The sequence below is a fragment of the Taeniopygia guttata genome, chromosome 2 (assembly GCF_048771995.1).
Source record: "Taeniopygia guttata chromosome 2, bTaeGut7.mat, whole genome shotgun sequence".
Lineage (NCBI taxonomy): Eukaryota > Metazoa > Chordata > Aves > Passeriformes > Estrildidae > Taeniopygia > Taeniopygia guttata.
This window is the reverse complement of record NC_133026.1, coordinates 68,728,104-68,750,210: the sequence shown is the minus strand read 5'-3', so window position 1 is coordinate 68,750,210 and position 22,107 is coordinate 68,728,104. Positions and strand designations below refer to the sequence as shown.

Below are 22,107 nucleotides of genomic sequence, written 5' to 3'. Positions count from 1 at the left end.
GAAAATTGAAACTTTTAATATAGTGTTTAGATTATTATGACATTGATTTTTTTTCTTTGCTGGTGAAGACAGTGTCTTAAATTTTGTCAGGATCTCCACATAACTCCCACACTCCCAGTCTCCTCCAAACATTCCTCCATTTGAGTGTGCCAGAAGATCAAATTGGCAGAGAAAGGTTTAAAAACTCCCTGTGTTGGGATATTGAACAGTTGGTTAACCCATGTTGAAGGCAATGGAGCTGGCCACAGGATATGGCCACTGCCTCTTCTGTGTAATGCAATAACCACACACAGTAGGATGCAGCACAACAAGAATGATAGTAATTTTCAATTCAAGCTTGAATTGAAGCTGATCTATGCCAGCTGGGCTTCCAACTCCTGGTCTCTCACTTTCACTTTCTTTTGCATTCTTTGCTTCTCTTGATCTGGCAATGTCTGTAAGACACTGGGGAGAAAAAAGGAAGAGAGAGAGAGACTTTGAAATCCCAGGCAGCAAGTAGGAACAATCCAGACAGCAGGTGATATTTCAAAGCTTCAGGTCAAGAAGAGTCATCAAGCCCTGAGGCCTTATATCACTTCAGATCCCCAGAAATCTTTCTGAATTCCAGAAGCACCCTCACCTCTTTAAAGGTTATAATGAATAATCAATACTATATTTGATCCCTTGCATAAAGGCACTACAACAAATGGCACCAGGTCTTTTGGAAGAAAGAATAACATTTTGATCTTACATTGTAAAATTGCCATTCTCATGACTAGCTCCTGGCTCACAGGCTTAATTATGTAATGACATCCAGCTGGACTACAAAGGGCTCTTGCAGAAACCCAGGCTCCTCTGGGAATAAAGTGTCTGAAAGGAAATGTTTAGGTTCAGAGATTCTCTGGAACAAAATTATGTTTCTGAGGAAGATCCTCTGTTGTATCACTTTTATGGTTCTACTTAGGACAGGGCAATCAAAGCAAGTCTATTTTCAATGCAAGAGACTCTGATTTTTTGGGGAGACAGTTGCATCAACACATGATAAAACATTCTTTTATTCAGATTCTCTGAAGTATTACAGAAGTGATGAATGTAAACTTAATTCCCTCCTTTCCCAGCAGTTATGTTGTCTCCATTGTTATATTAGAATTGTCTACTGATGAACAAAAGGTGAATTACACCAGCTTGAGCTGACCCCTCACTAGTCAGGGAAAGTAAGAATGTCTTTTGGCTGTGGCATAAATAGTGTTGTGTTACAGATATCTGAGGAGATGTGGACCTATGAATGTGCATTTGTTATCCAACCAAGGCAAGGAGCCCTGCCTAATTGAGGAAGAAACCCTGGAGAGGTAACTGCCTCTTTTCAAGATGTTGAGGTAGAATTTATTTTCCTTTTTTTCTTTTTTTGTTTCCCAGTGAAAGCTCTGAAAATGCTCATTTTATGAGATCGGACACTGGGATGCCTGCCACATTGGTTAGTGTTTAAATCTGAATTACATGTGGGACTTGCATGTCTTCCTTGTTGTCTGGGTTTGGATATGTACATCTTTACTGCTTCATATAACGGTTGTCACTCCTATATCATGAAGTGCTAAGAATGTACAGACTTGGGTCTGGAGCTTGAGATTCCAGTATTCCCACTAACAGTGCACCAACAGTGTCCTACAACACTGTACTGATCCAGACATGGCCTTCATGCCATTCCTGCCAGTAGCAAAGTCCATTGGTTCAGTGGTGACTTTGGTCATGTGTTGTATTAATGGCTGACAGCTCTGAATTCAGTGAAGAAGTACAGCAGAGCAGGTTTGCTTCCCATCATTTTTGGCTGAGGATAAGGACTAAATGATATTTCACAAGCAGTGATTTCACAGGTTCTCCAGATTAAGAGTACTGCTTTTCTCTTTAACGAGACTAACAATTCTGTGCTCTGCTTATGAGGTACAGCAATTACTTGCAGGTGACTTCCTCCATTTTTCATTCATTGTGCTTGCAACTCCCTTTGTGACAATTAGACTATATTGTTACAACTCTTGCAGATATTTCTAAATTCTAATAAGGACAGAAAAGTTTTCTAAGATCAGAAACCTAGTTTTTCTAAGTCTTAGGGATAGAAGAGCTGACACCAAGTCTGGTAGACTCCTGTTAAATCACATTTCAAGCATGCTCTGCTCCCCCAGTCCTATGTCTCCCTTGAGTAAAGTTTGCATCCATATCACTAATAGAAACAAATATTTATGGAGGCAGGTATTGAATGGGAAGAAAGTACAGCACAGGAACAAGTCCTAATGTTGGACCAAAGCTCTTTGTAGTTGGTGGGAACATGTACAATGGCTTCATTGAGTTGCCATTCTGGCACTGTTAACTTGAATCTGTTTGTGCTTTTCAGCTTCTGCCCAAGGACAAAAGCTCCATAGCTGTTACCACTCTCCGCTGACTGTGCTGTATTCTTAGCACACTCTTTTCAGTCTCTTGACTCCAGTTTTGTTCTTTCCCTCTAAACAAACCAGTCAGATCTTTCTCTGTGAGTATTCCAGTTCATTGGGATCTTCTTATCTTCCTAAAAGATAGATATGCAAAAATAAAATGTCATAATCAGAATAATGACAGAAGAACAAAATGTAAAATATGCCTAATAGCTAAGCTGTATTATTTATATTTCAGTGTTAATTTTCTCCTATTTCTGAATATGCTAGGTTTTTTCCTTGCCTTTCAGTAAATTCTGCTATTCACTGTTAGGTTTTATGTTTATGTATATGTGTATTTGTGTGGGGGTCATATATATGCATGAATATGGGAATATACAGAGAAAGATATGCCACAATTTGCTTTAACGTAAATTTATTTTTGCTGATAGCTGAAGCAATAAATGGAGGGAAATTAATATATAAAGGCGTTATTAATGGTTCTATGAGGCCAAAATAAAGGAGCTTTCTGTTTCAAAGAATATTCCATGACTGTACATTTAATGAACTCTTGAAAGTCCAGACACCAATGTGGTGGAATGCGCTGACAAGGAATGTAACCCTCTTTCCACTGGTGATAGATTTTTCTGTAGATGGTATCAGTAGGCACAGCAGAAACGAGTAGCAATGTATTCCTTCCCTGTAAGAGAGTTGCAGCTTTTGACTTCTGCGACTGAAATTTTTCATTCTCTTTTTCTTGTTTTGCTTGTCTGGTTATGCTACCAACTTCACGGGAGCCTTTTACTTAGGGTTGATTTATCCCCCCTCTACATTTTCCCTCCATCCCCCAAGACCCCAGTATTTCCTTTCATGCTTTGGTTCAAAGTAAGTGTAACTTTCTGACTGTCAAGCATAGCCAAAACTAAACTTCATCTAAATGTTAAGCAAAAATCCAAGAGGGCTCAGTCATGCCCTCTAAGTCCAGGTTCAAGACTCTGACCTGGATGGTTCTACCTGTCTTGAAGCAATCTTTCCCAAGAAATAGCCTTTCCCTTCTCTGTGATCAATAGTGAAAAAACATACCATGCTTTTCTCTCACACTGCCTTGTCATTTCTCTGAAATCCTGTTTAGACTGAAAGAAAATTGCAAACAATGTACTGAAGACAAGCTTTTCAGTAGATAAAAATGTATTTTTATAAGAATGGGGATAAAAGAGTTTAAAAAAGTAAAACATCATCCATTCCAGGCCTTTACATTTTGAAAACATTGATTAAATTAGTTTTTCACAGTTTTACCAGCACTACTTTTAAGCTTGCTTCCCACGCTGTTGTGCAAGTTACTTGCAGACTACTCAGGGATACAAATCCTCACCAAGCCTGACTCCTAGTGCCTCTGACAAATGCTCATGCTGTGAAGTAAGAGGCATTCGGCTGCCCTGGATCAAGCAGGCTGTCAGACGTCTTGGGAGAAGTTACCATGAAAAGAAACTCCAAAACTTTGTTTAAAGTGAGGGCTGTTAATCAAGGCCTTGATGGTCTCATTAGACAGGGGAGGAACCATTTAAATTCGGGAAGCTGCAGTATATGAAAGTCATGAAATCGAACTGAACGCATCTTTTGCCAGCTGGTTTCACACCCCCAGTTGGCAATACACAAAGGTTTAGAGGGGGAATTAAATCCATTTTTCAACAGATATAGCTATTTTTGTGATTATCATATAGATTCCATGAGCTGCACTTTGGTCCTATCAAGACAGGAAGGCAGCTGCATGAGAGGTGGAAAGAGAGAAAATGATTAAGATGAAATTGGCACCAACAGCTATCATGGGCAGGGAAAGCAGTGATGGATTCCAGCCACAATAACTTTGCAACCTGGTTTGAATGGGCCTGATGGGATACTATAATGTAATCTACGCTGAACAAGGTACGTGGAAAGCTGTCTGACAAGGGGCTCTATTTCAAAGAAAAAAATACAGATTCCTTCCAGGCTCTAATTGTTTTTATTTTTTCTTGTTTTCCTCTTGGGGCTAACATTGCCTTCAATAAAATGAGATTTAAAAAGTTGAGTGAAATAACACTCTAAACCAGATCAAAGTGAGAAGAACTTGAAGGAGAGATTTCCTCAGCATCAGTCTTTAAATCAGCTGAAAGGCCGGAAATAAATGGTGACTGAAGTTACTCATCAGTCTATGAGGTACAGTTCTGTTCTAATTTGTGTGGGGGTCACACAGTGTTCTAATTTGTTGTTTTGTTATTTCTTGGTTTGTTTGTTTTTTTTCCCCCCAAAAATCACTGGCCACCTCAGTCCATAAAGTATTATTGGGATTGGAGGTGATTACGGTCAGGAGGCTGCTGCCTCATTCTGAAATGATGACTGAGCTCCCACCTTTATCAACTCTGGGTGCAATCTTACCCTCCAAGCACAACCAAGTTCACAACTGAACAACAAATTTGTTTTATGTATCAAAGGTCAGGATCAAGTCCTCAGCTGGGAACTGCAGGAGTATAAATACTTTCTGGCAATTGGACTTTGGTTGTCTGTTATGTCTTCCTAGCCAAAAAGTTTGGCGCCTGCTGTTTCTGACGGCAACTTCCCAACCCCTTTTGGATTACCAGAAATTCATCCCTGTGTAATGAGCACATGTGTCTCTTATAGTTCCAATTTAAGTCCTGTTGTGATTATTTTAGAAGTGCCTGAGAGCCTTGTAGGGACACTGTCATGGGATGAGCTGAAGATTAGTTTCTATTTACTGCAAAGGGTCCTTAGAAAGTGTCATAGCAAAACACCCATGTCACCATGGAAGGCAGAGAACAGCCAACTGCAGCACTCCAGCTGCCTCCCCATTGGTCGGATCTGAATGCTCAAAATGGCTCTGGCTGCACAAACAGGTGGAAGATCAGTGTTTTTTTCATGTTAAAACAGAGGAAAAGGAAGTTGAGAAGGAAAGAATAAATTACCTATTGAAGCTCTCTTAAAAAGTGTACTGATTTAGTCAAAAAAAACGTGAGGAGTACGCCTAAAGTCCAGGCATTGGTTAAGTGGTTACTAAATATTAGGGAGAAAAAAAATCCTTTTCTGTCTCATAAATGGCATATCAGATCTTGAAACTTACTAGGCTTCCTTGTACTATCCAATTTTTCAGAAGATCCAACAAGTATGAGTTCTATTGAGAAATAGAAATAAAATTAGTAGGTCATGGTTTAGACATGGATTTTAGAGACTTCTTTTTAATTCTTGCTAGACTCTAGAAAAGTCCTTGTTAGACTAGTTAGACTCTAGAAGACTCCATTTAGTTATCCAGTGAATGGGAAGACAAATATCCACAGTCTCTTGTTGCTGGCTTGCCAGTGATTGAACACTATACAAAAACTGCAGATCAGTAGTACACAACCTCTTCAGAACCCATGTGTCATTCTGAGAACTTTCCAGGACCAAGGGGGGCAGGCCTAATCTGCATACATATTAACATAAATTTACATAGGAATTGAATTGGAGATGAATCTGCACAGTTGTTATTATTGTGTATTTACAATATACTTCACTGTAAGTGTTGACAGCACTTCACAAAACAGAGAGGAAGACAAAACATTCTTTGAGAGTCAAAGAGTAAATGAAGCACCATTTTCCTGACAATGGTTCTTCATGGCTTCCCAAAAATTTGATATGGCCACAGGCATTGAGGAATGCAGCTTTGAGGCTCTCAGATGGCAACTACACTTGCATGAATGGCAAAATGCATCTGATTTTCCACAGATAGGAACTTGCTGTGGTCTGTGAGAGACTGATTTTTTTCAGGGACAGAGATAAGGATTATGGAATTTCTGTATCCTCCTCCAACACTGTATTTCAACACCTTTTTTACTGGTCTACACGAGTTCCACCTCCCTCTGCACTGTGAGAGGAAAGGTTTCACTTATCTCATGTTTTTGTCTGCTTGCTATTTATACACTGGAACTGGCATTTGTGAGTCAGAGGTGTGTTCTGAGCCTGTGCTAGAAGAGGGGTTGCAACTGCAGATCAAGGGTGAGATGAGGAAAATTTTCTTTCTCCCAATATGGAAGACTCAGTGCTGTACAGTAGGAGTCCAAGTATGACTCTTTAATTCTAAAAGAAAGGATTTCCGCTGAAAAGACTTTTAAATAGATGAATTTTTTATGTGAAGCATAAAAAATTTTTCTGTGAAAACATTCTAAGGTTGATCCCCCCGAAAAAAATTAATCTGCAATGGCCAGTGACATTTAATAAAGTGGCCTGTAGCATCCCTGGCCATAGAAGATCCTGGGAAGAACTCCAAACTGCCAACACAATTGCTGGATAAGCCAGCCTAATGGACCCAGAGGGCAGTGCCAGAAGAAATATCCCCTTTTACTTTCAGCCATAGTGATGCTGTGCACTCATTACCAAGGAGGTGGAAGAACAGCATGTCGTGCTTGAATAAATTGTTCAGTATACTTGTTTTAGATAATGGAGTTAGCTGTTATTTAAGGTTATTGCATTCAATGCCTTTTCTCCTTAGAAAGTGCAGAATTACAAGGAAAAGGATGTCCATGTTCAGCACGGGTCTCTCTATACTATGTGTTTTGGGGTTAAGTTGTTCAGGATAAGGAGGGAAATTAATTAAACCTCAAAAGCATACACCTATCAGTGCAGATAAATCTAACTTAGACCCAAGGTTGAATGTGGCTGCTCAGGAAATATTTTCATTACAACCAAGTGGATCCCAGCAATGGTTTGAGAGTCAGAAGTGGCAGAGGTGTAAAAGAGAGTAAGCCCTTGCAACCTATATGGGAAATGTACCACTATGGGTACCTGGTGTTGTTCAGAACATCTTTTGGCATGACCTCCATTAGAACCTTGGGAATGAGAAAAAGTGTCTGTGAGTTGGGGCTCACAGTGCCAAGCATTTGCCATGGAAGATAAAAGAGTTCACCCTGCTCATATGCGAGTCCTTAGCCTGTGGTGAGTCTGAAGTACTGCAATTTATCCTAAACTTTTTTGACTCCAAGTTATCCCTGTGAGCCTAGGTCTGAAGACAGGGACAATGGCCTTCTTAGATATTTCTCCAGGAGGTGCAACTTTAGGCTGCAATTGGACCCAGAGAGACAGGGCACTGATATGGTAGTACACGTCTCTTTGTCAAGTTTTCCTGGGCTGTTTGATTTGTTTGACTGGCATATGTATCTTTGACAAGTTTTTCTGAGTTTATTCAAAAGCTCATCTTTTATACTGTATGATTCCCTTTTCTATTGGTACCCTAAAAAAGGAGAATTAAAACCATCTTCTTGCAAATCTTGTGACAAATGTTTGCTATCCTAAAACATGTTCATGCCTGAACAAGAAATCATAAATAATATTATCCCCATGAATTAGTGTGTCCCAACTCAGAACTTTTGCTTACAAATCTTCTCATAAATTATTCAGCCAGTTCCAATTTTGGTGACTTGCTGAAGAGAATCTAGCTCATAAATTGATATATCCTAAATTGGGTCAGTGACCGGGTAGATTATAAAAGGACTTTTACTGCAGATCCCCAGGTCCTATACCCTGCTGCAATAAATAAGTTTTTTTTTATGGAGTGTGAGAGAAATCCAAGAGACTGGGAAAGCTTTGGTTTGAAATACAGCATAGACTAGTGGTAGAATTTCCTGGGAGAGACAGCCTCAATTCTCTGGTCTGAGTCAGACGGAAGAGGGAGCTGAAACTGATCTCCAGCCTCCCCAGGGACAGACCCAACTGCAAATAGACAGGAAGGTGGTGAGATTTCCTCCAGGTGCTTTCTGTGGGGCACTCACCTAGGAGACAACTTCTGGGAACATGAATGTGGGGCCAAGGAATGCTTGATTTGAAAGTGCAGATGCAAGCATCAAGTTCCTTAGAGCCAGAGCATCATGTCTCCAGCAACTGAAACATAAGGTAATTCCATCGCGTAATGTTAAGCATCTGTGAGCTTAGCTGACCAAATGGGAGGGGTCTGGAAGACCTAAATCTTAATTCAAATGCCTGACATGGCAGCCTGTTACTTTAGCCTATTTGGAAGTTCAATATCATGTGCCTTTATGTTTACTATCATCTTTTCAGCTCTTTCCTCAGATTGCTATTTTGAGCCAACCTCAGTACCCACAGAGGGCTCCATGACCCATCCACCGACTGATGAGTTTGCTATGAGACTAACTGCAACCCTGAGCCTGGTTTTCCCTCCCATCTGGCAGCAAAAATGAACTGCTGCTGACTGAATGACCACTGATTCTCTTGGAAGCAGAGCTGTACAAACAGCAACAGCCAACTCTGTCACCATTTGTGAGGATTTGTAGCTCGGGCCCTGAGACATCTGGCTGAGATATTTACGCAGTCCCGTATTGCACTCACTGAGGCTCTGTGTTCACATCTGGAGTCTAGACTGAGTGACTCTATGGGCTGGCCTTCGAGCCTCTAACAGCTCATGTCCCCCTTGTTCTCCAGCTTGGTTTTTTTAGTGCTTTATCCATTTGTTTATTTGCTGTAGGTGCTTCTATCTCATCTCCTTAGACATTTCTGTCACAGTCATGTGAGAACTTCAGGGAGGAATGGCAGTGACTGACAGAGAGCAGGTAAAACCAGGTGGGATGGGCAGGGGGAAAAGGTGTGTTGTGGCAAGGCACCACTTCTCATGGCTGCAGTGATGAGGGATGCCTGGATCTTGTTTACACTGTTTCTTCTGAGTTCTACAGCTGTGCCATGAGAAATTATAGTGCTCAGCTACACAGTTTGCATTTACCACATGTGGTAGGGAGCAGGGATTTCTGTAAGCTTTTAGAGGTGGCCAAGTGGTTGAGCCAGGCCCCTGGGTTAGATCATCAGGGAACTGCAGGTACCACCTGGGCCATCAGAGCTGTTCTATCTCAAGCTGGTTGAAGTTGGTCCCCATTCATTTTCTCAAGCCTGAAAAGGACACAGTAGTTAGTATTCCATAGGCTAATGCAATGGTCTGAGACATTGGCACAGGCATAGTAGATGCATCACAGGTCCTCTGGGAGAGACTTAGAATTGAAAAGAGACATCTAGGTTTAGAAAATAAATCCCTTCAGTTATTCATAAGTTCTGTCTCTGTGCTTAGATTTGTATAATTTTGAACATGGGATGCTAATAACCTTACCCTGTGCTGGAGTAGTACTTTGCAAACAGGTGAATTCCTGGCTGATCTGACTGACACTGTCCCTGGCAGAATTAGCAGTTGCTGCTGCTGCCTGCCCTGGGAACAAATCCTCTGAAATGTTGCTGCCTGTATTCCCAGCCTCAACATAATTTCTTTCACTTGGGCCTTTATTCTGTTAGTTCCACTTGCTCCTCTGTCTGTCCCACATTCTCCTTTTAACAGTTTTCCTTTGTTTTAGATTTCCTGGTTGCCTAAGAGCCCTGTCTGCCACTACTGAAGAAATACTGCTAGGGTGTCAAGGGCTAAGTAATGCTGACAACAGTGGGGTTATGACCTGGAAATGCAGTGGAGAAAAGGAATTGGCTAATAGTGAAAATATTTGTAGTGCTTGAAAAGATGGGTACTATGGATGTGGTTGTGTAGTTGTTTGTGTATCTTACATAGATAAGCTAAAATATACATTAAGAGAAAGTCACAAACCATAGAATTACAGGCACTGAAATGCAGTCCAATTGATTCTTTAAAAGAGGGTGAAAAGGGACTTCAGATATTCTCTGTGCACCCAAAGCAGCCAGCAACAGCATGATGGCAGTTCTAAGTAAAGGGCCTTAATCAGAGTATATAAAAAGACTGGAATGATGTTTGAACAACATGTCCAGCTCCCAAGCATTGTCTCTTTCCTGCTATCAATGACACCCATTGTGCAGTAACAACATTTGCACAGAGATATGTCCCCTTTTGTGCATGGAGAATATATTGAAGCAGCCCTAGGGCTGCACCAGCCTCAGCTAGAAAAGTCCCCAAGGGCCCGTCTGCCAGCTGCTGACTGATGTCGAGCTGCTGCTGCTGATAATAGGGTACATGTGCTGGTGTGGAGCTGAGCTAGGCAATCTGGGGCACAGTCAGATGTGCTCAACTAGGATCAAGTTCAAACCCGTTTAAGAAGTTAGTTCCCGTCAGTGGTGATTTAAGCTAAGTAGCTTTGCTGTGTATTGGAAAGGACAAGGAATGCTCACATAGTCAGCTACTTCATCTTGGCTGTCACTGTGGTGATTTCAGTACAGCCAGGGGAGCCAGAAAGACAGCAAACAGCTGAGATCTGTGACATCCTAAATCACGCTGACATAAGATGCTAAAGGTGTATTTCCATAAGATGTTTGCCTGCTTGTATGTAGCAGAATTGTGCGGCTTACTTCACTTTCTCTCTCTGAGAAGTAGAAATCAAGAGGTATGAATCACTGTTCCATACTGAGAATAGTTATTGTTAGTGGAATGTTGCTGATCCATTCAGGAGCAGGCAAAATGTCAGTGTAGGTGAGACTGGAAAAAGCAGATTTTTTTGCTGAGAGATTAATGTACCATCATTGGAGAGCAAACATAAGTTGCCCCACTCTACTAAATGCTCTCACCGGAGAGGAGATTAAAAAATGATCACTGCAATGTTCAAGAAACATAAATACACTATTAATTAGGCAAATGAGCACTGTAAATGACATTTGTGTTAATGTCATGTAAATATATCATCAGCCATGTTCCTCCTAGAGATATCTCACATGTGCTAAGCAGGATATACCATTGTGAGAATAGTTCATACCATCCAGTACCACAGAGATTGGCTATATTGTTTTCCAGGCTTAGAAACCAGAGTTGGCCTTGTATCAGAACAGTCATATTGTGAAGTTGCTGAACATAACTCCTTTGTGTTTCCCAAAATTATTCTGTTCCTTCATCTGAAGAGCATCTTGCACAGCAGGAAACACAACTGAAGACCTTCCCAGTGATTATTGCCCTGGAAGAACTAATGCCATATTAATTCTGATGGAGAAACTGAGCTCCAGAGCAGCAGTTTAGCTGTTTTATAGCTTTTTTTTTTCTGAGAGATGCCCAGTGAGAGCACCTTCAGGTAGATCCACAAAAGTCTTTAAACCTTAGGTAGACCCTTAAATTATAAGTAAAATCCAATTTCAAGATTCCAACTGGTTGTGTCAACAGGAGTTTGGATATTAATAATAATAACAAAGTAAAAAAAAAAAGCAGAATAACTAAGTAGTTATAACTAAGTTTTCTGGCTTGGACAAATTATGATTGAAGCACAGATGACTTCTTCCTGAAATAATTTGTTCTGTCTGCTAAACAATCACTTTATTATTATTTACTTTACTGTTACTGCTTTACCACTGAAGTGGCAGTTGAATAAATACGTGGAAAATGGTTTCAATCTTGTTACCCTGGCAAGGATCCCACTGACCATAATAGTACTTTACCTTTGCATGGGTTGAGAGAACAGCAGGATCTGAACAGCTGGCCACTTAGTTGGGTTGCTGGTATTTCTAAACCCATAATAAGGCAGTGCTGAATGCAAGTATCTTGTAATCTGAATACAGAGATCCTATAGCATCACTCAAGGCCTCTTCAAGGCAATGCATACAACATACAAAAGGAAGCTGTAATCTGTTATGCCACAAATCCTTTATGTGGATTATCTCTCTTATCTCATCTGGTATCAGAGAATTACATGTAATATAGACCCATAAATGGCATAGTCAAAGAAAGATCCTTTAGAAAAAGGTAGCAGAGAGGAAGTTTTGTTTGCTTCTAAGCCAGAGTGAAGAGGCAAAGCTCTGCAAATACAAGCGTATCAGACCTAAAGTCTGTTTGGATTCAATTGGGAGAATTTGCCACGAGAACTTAGTCCTTGTTTTGCACATAGTCATTTTCAGCCATGCAAAGGGAGGCTTGTGCCTCTATTTCCCCAAAGTCAGCCAGTCTGCCTGAGTGTCAGGGAAGTGTAAGACAATGATTAAACCCTGTAGTTCCACACTGCCAAACAAAAGCCATAGATTTGAATAATTTGAGCTCAGGATAGGATTGCTTGATTTATGAGGCTCAGTTGCATACCTAAACAGATTTACTCATTGCAGAACCAGCCTAGATTAATCTTTAGTAGTTCTCTCCTACTGCCTTCACTTATTTTTCTTTATAGGACCCTGGTGGTTTCTTCAAAGACAAAACTTACTTAGTATGATGCAGTTTCCCTGCTTGTAACTTTTTTTCTTGTAACCACTACCTATCTTGTCTCTTTTTCCATGTGTGAGATTCTAACCTAGCCTTGTACATTCCTCTAGTTACCTCATTCCCCACTTCTTCACACCTGCCTAGAATCATATTTTTCTTCTTAAAATCTTACTCTGTTTTTTGGTTTTTTTTTTTTTTTTCAATTAACAATAAAGATTTGGGCTTTCCTTTCTAAGAAATACTTATCAACATCCTTTCCCTCTCCACTTACCAACTGATTACCAACCCTTTCCATCCTTTCATGTCTAATTGCATCTCTAACAGTACTAGATCTGTTGTTTAATGTCTATAAGCCAGTGTCAGGGGCTGTCTTAGGCCCTCTCCAGTCCAGCCTCTACACTTCTTATTTATCCCAAACCCCTCTTGCCAAGCTCTCTAATGATGGTAGAAAAGAAGAGAAAGGACATGTTAGCATACTTTGATGTTCTAAACACCTATGTTTATATTCTCCTGTTTTGGGTACAGATTAAAATCACACTAAAATTAATGAAGACTTTCCATTGATGTAGTGATCCTTTGTTGAGGACCAGAAAAATCTTACATTATCTGAGTCAGAGTTCAAGAAGGAATTCCAGTATTTTCATTTATAGATGGCTCATTTCCTGTAGCTTTCACACTGTCCTTTCCACTCGACTGACCTCTGTCTGATCGTATACAATCTCCTTTATAGTCCCTCTTACAGGATAAGTAGTTGGATATGCATAGAAGAATGTTCTATTTTCTGAAAGAATTTCTTGGATTCCCTGAAGAGATTAGTTCAAAATTTTAATTAGGGGCATTGGCAGAGTTCCCAAATGCTGGTATCTTAGGCTGTGGTTTTAATTTACATCACCCATTTTGGTTCCTATACAATGCATAGGATTTCTGATGAGTAGTTTACTTGAAATGATGCACGTTTTGTCCCTCCAGTTTTTGTTCATCCTGTTAATACAGATGAGTCATGATTGGCAGCAATGTCTTGTTTTTTTTTCCTTCCAAAGACTGGGGAGGTTGCCCAATATTCTGAGGACAATTGTCGAAAAGATGTCAAAGTTTGAAGTGACCAGTAAAAGTTCCACTAAAACTCTGGAAGGCATACAGGATGCAAGTGTCATTAATTAAGCTCTAAAAACCTACAGTGCTGTGGGAACCTGGCATAAAATACACAAGCTGAACTTTGTTTGCAACTTCCTTCTATTTAGGAATTCATTAAAGAGCTGAAGCATTTGCAGAGATTTCAGGACCCAGCACTAGAATGGCTAATTGCTGGCTCAGTCTTTTGTATACAGTGCAGCACATAAAAGGACTGTGATCAAAGAATGCAGGTGCTGCTGAGGGCAATGAGAATGCAAGTAGAATGATTGCTTGCTGGATACAATATATAACGTTTCATTTAGCCATGCTTTGCTTTGGTCCATGATAGGATTTTGGAAGGATTGCTGAAGGATTTTGACTGGAGTGATTTAGCAAATGCGTTGTTTAAGCACAACTAAAAATTTATACTTGTTCTTAAATCCTCCCCATTTTTTCCTCTTCTGGCACCTGAGAGAAACATACCCACTACTGCAGATCGTACTTAGATAAAGGCTTCAGTAAATTTCTGTTGGTTTCATATTTTTCAGTATGTTAAACGTGGCTATCAAAGTTAATTTTTGCTGGATCCATGATCTTGTAGTGGAGGACAGTGAAGTTACACAGTACATTTTGGCTTACATATCTTCACAGTGAGAACAGAAGAAGTCACAAAAAATTTTATGGCCATATTTACCATACCTAGATTTTCTTCAGTTCCCACTCTGTTCTTATCCTGCCAATCTTTTCATTTATTGTTCTCATCAAATAGCAAAGAGAAGTCTATTGTGAAGCTTTCTCCTTTTTTAACAACCATCCTATTTGATCACCCCCCAAAAATAGCACAAGCCATATGAAACAAGTGGAGCTGTGGACCCTGTCTTGGAGAGCATGCATGAGTAATTAAATAACATGTCCTTCTGTCACCATTTTTGCAGGGAAGGGGATTAAAATCTGTGTTCACAGGCTGAGAGCAGGTGTCTGTGATGAGACCCCATGCTGTGACATGGATGCAGCACATTCTTACATGAAAAGCCCTGGCTGATGAAATGACCACAGGAAGACAAGATGGAACCCTCCCAGCACAATCAGAAGAAGCTTAATTAAGCTCTGTGGTTAAATTTAAAGTGAGTGTGTGCTTGTTTTAGAAGAGCATTAAGAAAACTGAAAACATGGCATTTTTAAAAATTATATTCTGGTCTTCCTAACATTCTTCAAGCAAACTGTCTTGTTTCTTTCATGGTCAAATGATACAGTGACTCAGAAATGAACACACACGTGTTTACGTAGATGGGATTTAGTAACTTGTCCAATGTGGTTTTGGAGGTTTTTTCCTTAGTTGTGGACATTTTTTTCTTTGGCAGAAGGCAGCACTGAACCCACAGTTTCTGCAGTTATTCTCAACACTCAGATATTCAACTCAATTCAGTTGTTTTAATTGTAGTTATATGAGTGAAAGCATACAGAGACTACAGATTCTCTATAACCTTCTTAGAACTTTCATTAAAGAAGGTAAAAAAATAATTGGCAAACTCAGAGAAAAGATTAATCCTTGCATTAGAATGACTAAAAAAAAAAAAGACAGTACTACTGGTGGCAACAGTACTTTGCCTTGTATTACACGTACTTTTCCACTAGAGAACTTAAAAGGCTTTCCTGATTTCTGTGAAGCAACTTGAGAAATTCTTTACGTGTAGATGTGAATGATTATGGCTGTTGTAACTCTGGTAAAGCAGAGATTTAAAACAAGAACCACTTGCTCTGACAATGCAGCGAGTCAGTGTTGAAACTAGAAAGTCAAGACTAAAGTACTCATGTTCACCTTAATGCAGAATATGGGGTGAGAAACTGTGACCTAGCTATATGTCATTTGATGGAGTGAAAAAGAACAGCTTAAAGCTTCATAGACACCTTCACTTTACTCAGTAGAAGAATTTGCTCTTTCTTTCTGGTCCTTTTTTTTCCCTTCGGTGTGGTTTGGATTTTTTTCTTTAGCCTCAATACAAGCAAGGTCCTTCTCAAACATGAAAGAAGGCTCTGTCTGAGAAATTCATTAGCCAAATTAGAGATAAAATAATGAGGGAGTGAGAAGGAGGCAGCAAGGGATGGGGGTGGGAGGGGAAATGTGGACAAGGATACCTAGAGACAATTCTCTGCTAGGGTAGCTGATTAAAACAATGGTACAGTACCTTGACTAATGTGAAGCTAATTAAAACTGTATAGGACAAAGCACTTCTAAATATACTATAGGGATCAATCTTGCTATAGCAAATCCATCCCCAGTGAAATTTTATTGACTTCAATGGGTTTTCTTCTGGGGTGAATTTGGACTGATAACCTAATAATTCTTTTCTGTCTTTAATTTTTAAGGACTTTTTGTCAGAAGTATGGCAGAGAACTTCAGTCTGGCTTTCAAAAGTGCTGAACACCCAAAACTCCTGCTAAGGCCTCCTGGAATTACAGGTACTTGATACCACCGTTAATTTAAGCTGAATTAACTGTTTCATGTTTGCTGTGAGTTTACTTTGTGTACTGTGCCAACATATCTGCAAAATGACCCTAAACTAACCTCCTAAATCTTCTGAGGAAGAAATTTCTTATGTGTTGGTGCCACACCTCGCACAATGCAATGCACAGCTTAGTGAAGACCTCTAGGCAATAATACAGTAAAATTAAACAGTCACAGCATCGGTATTTGCAGGGCAATGGAGAATATGTACTTGGGCTATGGTTATGGCATACTTTTGTTACCCAGTTTCCAACTGACTGTCCATGGTCTGATTTGTCAGATAAATTGTGTTCAATGTGTTCATAGTTTCTGTGAACTTAAAAAATGTATCTTTTTATGACCCTGCAAAAACCATATTGAGAAACAGGAAAAAATAAATGAAGGCATCTTACAGTGCAAGTTACAGCTGTCATCTCTGAGGTGTCCAGAAGTATCATGTAAAACCACATTAGACTTTTTTTTTGAAAGCTTCAAGTGAAACAGAGAACATACCTTTAACATACCTTTTGGAACATTTTTTTTTTTTACTGCATTACTATTGTAAAGTCCCCTCTGCTTTGGCTTCCACTTCATGGAAGATGTGCATCATATAGATAATTATAGTGTTTTAATGGCACACTTCTTTCTCTTATTTAATTTTTTTGGCTTTAACTGAGAAAAAAAACAAAAAAAAACCAAGCAAATGAATTTCCAACAATAGGAACCCTCACCATCCAACGAATTGTGCTCTGGTTTTATTCTGAAGGCTGGCTCTGAGAGGAGGATTACTAGTTTATTTCTGTTACTTCAAAAAACAGATCTGTTAGATTACCCAAATGTTTGGTTTTAAAAAGGGTAACTCCTGGGGATCTTAAAGAAATACACAGTGCAACAGGGAAGGAATATAATAGACTGTTTTGGAAAAAAAAATACAATGAGGGGAAAACATAACATACAATACATTTGGTGTGAACTTTTCCCAGAAGATTGCTTGAGCCTCATAGTTCACTTACAACCAAAGTACAGCAATGCTGGGCAGCCTGCCAGTTCTTGTTATTGTAGTACTGTGTGAGCCAGTTCCCTGGTGAAGAAAGAAAAGAGGGGGGAGAGAGAGAGGGAGAGAGTTTTCTTTGCCTTTCATAAGTGTCCCATACTTTCCTCTCTGCTCTCTCTGAACACCCAACCACTCTTTACATCAAGGTGCTCTGGTGCATGCTACACTGTGCAGGTGTTGTGCTCCTCGTGTCGCATGTGGTACTGTCACAGTTCAAGAGGGCTGACACAGGGCTGCATCGCCTCACTGCACTGGAGCTCTCAGATGACAGCTCTGCCTGACACTCTAACAGTAAGACACCCTGTGATATGCGTAGTGAGGATGAGTAACACCTTGTCCTCACAACAGAAGTATCTGGGAAGGGAGGCATTCCTAGGAGTGGGTGCCAGGCTAAGTTGCATGTCTACACTGAATTTTGCAGTCAGATGTAAGCCAGGATAGCTTGGGCTTAATACCATGCTACAGATGCCAGTGAGGCATCTCTGAGTTGCTCAGAGCACTGGCAGACCTCCTTCGTGTCAGCCTAAAAATCAGCACACAGACACAGATGAGTTAAAGGCTCACAGTCTGGCCCTGAATGTACAGCAAAACTGAGTATGGATGAAAGAGGCCTCCCACGTTCTTGCATCTATATTCTACCTGGAAAATCATCCAAGAACATTTCAAAATCAGCAAACATAGCATGGGGTTGTTTTTATTCCACCCCTCCACATCCACACACCTCCTCTTCATGCTGATATGCTGCCTTGAACCCTGAAACTACAGCACTCTCTGGGAAGCACTTACACAGCCTCTATCAGAAGCATGCTGGGCTCCCAAATGTGATAAGAAGCTGATAAAAATTATCTGGGCGTTAAAACAGCCTTAGTGGAAGAATGTTTTGCTAAATAGATACCATCTGTCCCTTACAGAGAGCACGTCCTTGTTCTGCCCTGGCCTGACCACTGTGAGCTATTGCTTTTGTGGTGCAGTCCATGTGTGAACGGGCTGTTGTTCCCAGGACCTGGGGCAACTGTTTATGCAATGTGGACTTTATGAGAAACAGTTACAGTTGCAGGGAGTTTTTGTTTTTTAAGACTTAAAGATTGGTAATGAAAACAACATTTTCGCCTAATACAGAAAATTACTGGACTGGATCAGCTCAGCTGAATGCTCATATTGGCCTGTACAGCACATTTCTCTGGGGTAGCCAAAGGGGGAAGGAATCCTGAAGAACTATAAGCAGCACTCCAATTACCAAGAGAACATTCATGTCAGTAACAAACAGTGCAAATATTTTCCAAGGGACACTAGCAGCTGGCACACAGCACTGACTACAGCTTTTTAATGCATTTTCTTTACCTCTTCATGACATAGTAGAATAGAGCATGGATAGACTGGCACTACAGATGGCTCATTTAGTCTCTATGCAAATACATAGGAAAAAGGTTAAAGACAAGAATCAGAGGGTAATTTGCTCTGAGAATGACTGAAGAAAACTTTGGAATTTGTAGGACTAAGGAGAGGGTGCAGTCTACCTAGAGGAAAATCCAGCAGAGCATGAGAGTCACAAACACAGAGCTATTATCATACTTCCCCAGACAGGGACAGGTAGTGAGATCTGCAGTGGGACAGTCACACCACCCAGCTAATCTAAGTAAATTCCAACTATATTGTAAAAGAGAATCCAAATGTCTGCCATGGGTGATACTGGGAGGTCAGGCTGGTTGAGCTACCTCACTGGGTCACCTGAAGGTAGACAGATCAGTGTCCCATGATGGATGCTAGAGCCCTGAGGGCACTAATGATCCTTAATGCTCGTGAGCAGCCTAACTTGTGACATCCACTCACACATCTTCCCATGGACCCAAGAGTCCCACCTTAACTCAAGCCTGGGCCTCCATCTTTGTTTGAGCTGTGCTGTAGGTAGAGTGGAATGGAAGAGTAGCGATGGAAGGGACATAAAATGGTCACTGATTCCAACTACCTGACCACTTCAGGGCTGACCAAAAGTCAAAACATTCTATTAGGGGCACTGTCCAAATGTGTCTTAAACACTGACAGGCTCAGGGCATCAGCCATCTCTCTAGAAAGGATGATCCAGGGTTTGACCATCCTCTTGGTAAATAACTGCTTCATAATGTCAAGTCCAAACTTGCCCTGATGCAGCTTTATAACATTCCCACCTGTCCTCTCCCTAGATCCCAGGGAGGAGAGCTCAGCACCTCTGACTACACTTCCCCTCCTCAGGAAGCTGTAGGGAGCAGTGAAGTTGTCCCTCAGACTCCTTCTCTCAAAACTAGACAAACACAAAGTCCTTAGCCACTCCTCACGGGATATACCTTCCAGCCCCTTCTCCAGCTTTGGTGCCTCTTCTGGGCACATTCAAGGACCTTCACATCACCTTCACTTGTCTTAAATTGTGGGGCTAAGAACTGCACACAGTGCTCAAGGTGAGGCCACACCAATGCTAAATACAGTAGGAAATAAACAGGTGTGCCTGTGTCTAATGCTGACCCTGGAGCTTTCTCAGACCTATGCGGACCTCAGACCTATGCTGTAGGTGTCTTGTTTTCTGGATGGCTCTCTCATACCATAAAAGATGATTTGGGTTTTTTTTCCACTCCTATCTTTGGTCCTGTCTACTTTGAACCTGATGGGTTGTTATAGTCAAAGTGTAGGACGTGGCACTCTCTGTGTTGAACCTCAAAAAATTGCCCTTGGCCTGTTAATCCAGTTGGCCAGATTCCTGCTTAGAATTAAAATCTCACACAGCACCTAACCATCTCAGCTGCTGTGGGGGTCAGTGGTGGTATCTCTCAGGGCAAAAGATTTGCTAAAGGGTGCAGGCAGGCTCCAGAGAACTGGTTGTTCCCTTTCATCAGCTATGGGTTTTGAGCTTTAATTGCCTGAAGATGCTGAGAAGCAGGGTGGCTGCTATAAAAAATTGGGATCTCAGGGAAAAGGGACAAGGGACAAGGTTTTGTTCATTCCATGCCTTAACATCTGCAAAGGAAAGGAGATCCCATAGAGTCACAAGAAGAGGGCATTGGCTCTGCAGAGGGTTAAGAAGGCTTTTGATGATTTACTTGGAGAGCTTTATTGATAGTGAGGCCGCTGTGCAAGCCTGTGTTCCTTTTTCTCTTAATTACTTTTGATTCTAAAGTGAATCTATCACCCTGGAGGTGTGTGGCTTTGAGTAGGTTCTTCAGGCATGAGCTGTCTCAGCCATGCTTTTAAGGCCTGGAGCAGGAGGATTGCAGAGGCATCTCTACAAGGGAAGAGCAGTCAGAAAAAGAATCTTCACATACAAATCATTCTGTGATCCTGGAGATAGAAACACTTCAAAGGTCAGACACAGTCCCAGCTGCCCTGGGAATATGTGAGATTCCTAATCAGACCAATTCCCCTGACAAATAAGACCAAAGAGCCTAGGCAAAAATTTATGGCAGTTATAAATGTGTAGAACTCATATAATTTGGAAGAATGTCACAAGATGGAAAATATATTCTGTAGCTAGAAATCAGGTATTTCTGATGGAAGGGATGCAAGAAGAAAATACAGAATCCAAGTTCTTGGAATATTTTGTTTCAATATTTTGTATTTTGATTTTTTCTTTCCACCTTTATAACAGAAGATGACCTGTGCAAATTGCCTCCAAAGTGCCCAGTGATTGGCCTACAAAGGGGTGCAATGGTTAGAAAAGTGGGTCCTTGAAAGCTGCTTCATTTCTGTGGGTACTTAAGTAACCAGTCCAGCAGGGCTCTGCTGAGGACAGATGCCTGTCAAAGTGACATTGCTGTGATCAGTTTGGGGAGCTGCCGCACAGCACTAACAGGTTGTGCTTTACAGAGAGAGTTTATAGCAGTGATTAAAGCTCAAAAAATCCAGGTCTTGGGATGAAGTGCAGAAGCTGAAGCCTCCTAGCCAGTTGACTGTTCATACAAGATACAATTTGAATGTGCATAGCTATAGTCAGAGGACAGCCAGATAAGAGGTAAAATTCAGTTCTGTTATTTGACATTTTCAGTATCAGACACTAGTGAACACATTTCTTTCTGTTGTGGAGGGTAAAATGAAACTTCTCTTTGATGGGTGTCTCAGCTCACCCTTTACGAGCTGGTTAAAAAGGCTGATCGTAGGACCTGATCTATTTCCATTGCATGTGTTACGCAGATTTCCTTAAAAAGGAATCTTCTGCCTTAGCTAGGAAGATAAATAATGAGAAAACATCTGCTCTTTAAGCTCTGGACTGACCTATAAATCTTAATGACATATGCAATCCCAAAAGCAGAAATCATCTACAGATTGCAAAATTCTCTCATTTTGGTTATTTTATTCTGTTTGGGTTTTTTTGGTGGGATGGGGGCAGGGAGGGGTTGATCGAGGGTTTGTTTTGTTTTTTGGTGGGGGTTTTTTTTAGGCAATTTTATTGTTGTTCCTCTAATTCCTGGTAATTTGGAAGCCCGAGTGTGGGTTTTTCCCCATCACTGTGTCATTATAACTGATAGGAGCTGGTGAGAGGAGGGCATGGCAACCATAATAACACAAGAGGGGTGGAACAGGCAGCCACTACAAGGAGCTGACAGGCAGAGAATAATGACAGAGTAGAGCATGGATAACTAATAGTTTGGTGATTTACTCCTGAGAAGCTCTGGAGGGTGGGATGCTTCTTTGCCTGTTTATTTCAACCTCTCATGCTGAAGAAATGAGTTTGCTTAGCTACTTTAATATTTTGCTGCATTTTCTCCTGCCAGGGAATGGGAACCTGTTTCTCTCTTTCTACCTCCCTGTGGTCTGCCTCCCAAAGACAATATTGCTGTTAATAATGACAAGAGATTCCTATCTCCTTTTACCTCTAGAGCTGCAACAGCAGCAAGCATTTAAAACAATGTCAATTTTATGGTCATTAGTGATGACCAAAAATTAAAGAGGCTAGAATTCAAAC

General features: G+C 40.8%; 1 long non-coding RNA gene across 12 annotated transcripts in view; it reads left to right on the top strand.

The window, feature by feature from the left end:
• LOC115493779 (uncharacterized) overlaps positions 1 to 22,107 on the top strand; it is a 399,735-nt gene that overhangs the window by 220,302 nt on the left and 157,326 nt on the right. For all 12 annotated transcript variants that reach the window (XR_012053932.1, XR_012053931.1, XR_012053938.1 and 9 more), the window contains 2 exons: positions 14,577 to 14,765; positions 16,009 to 16,101. This is a non-coding gene — a long non-coding RNA (uncharacterized lncRNA). The remainder of the gene's footprint in view (positions 1 to 14,576; positions 14,766 to 16,008; positions 16,102 to 22,107) is intronic.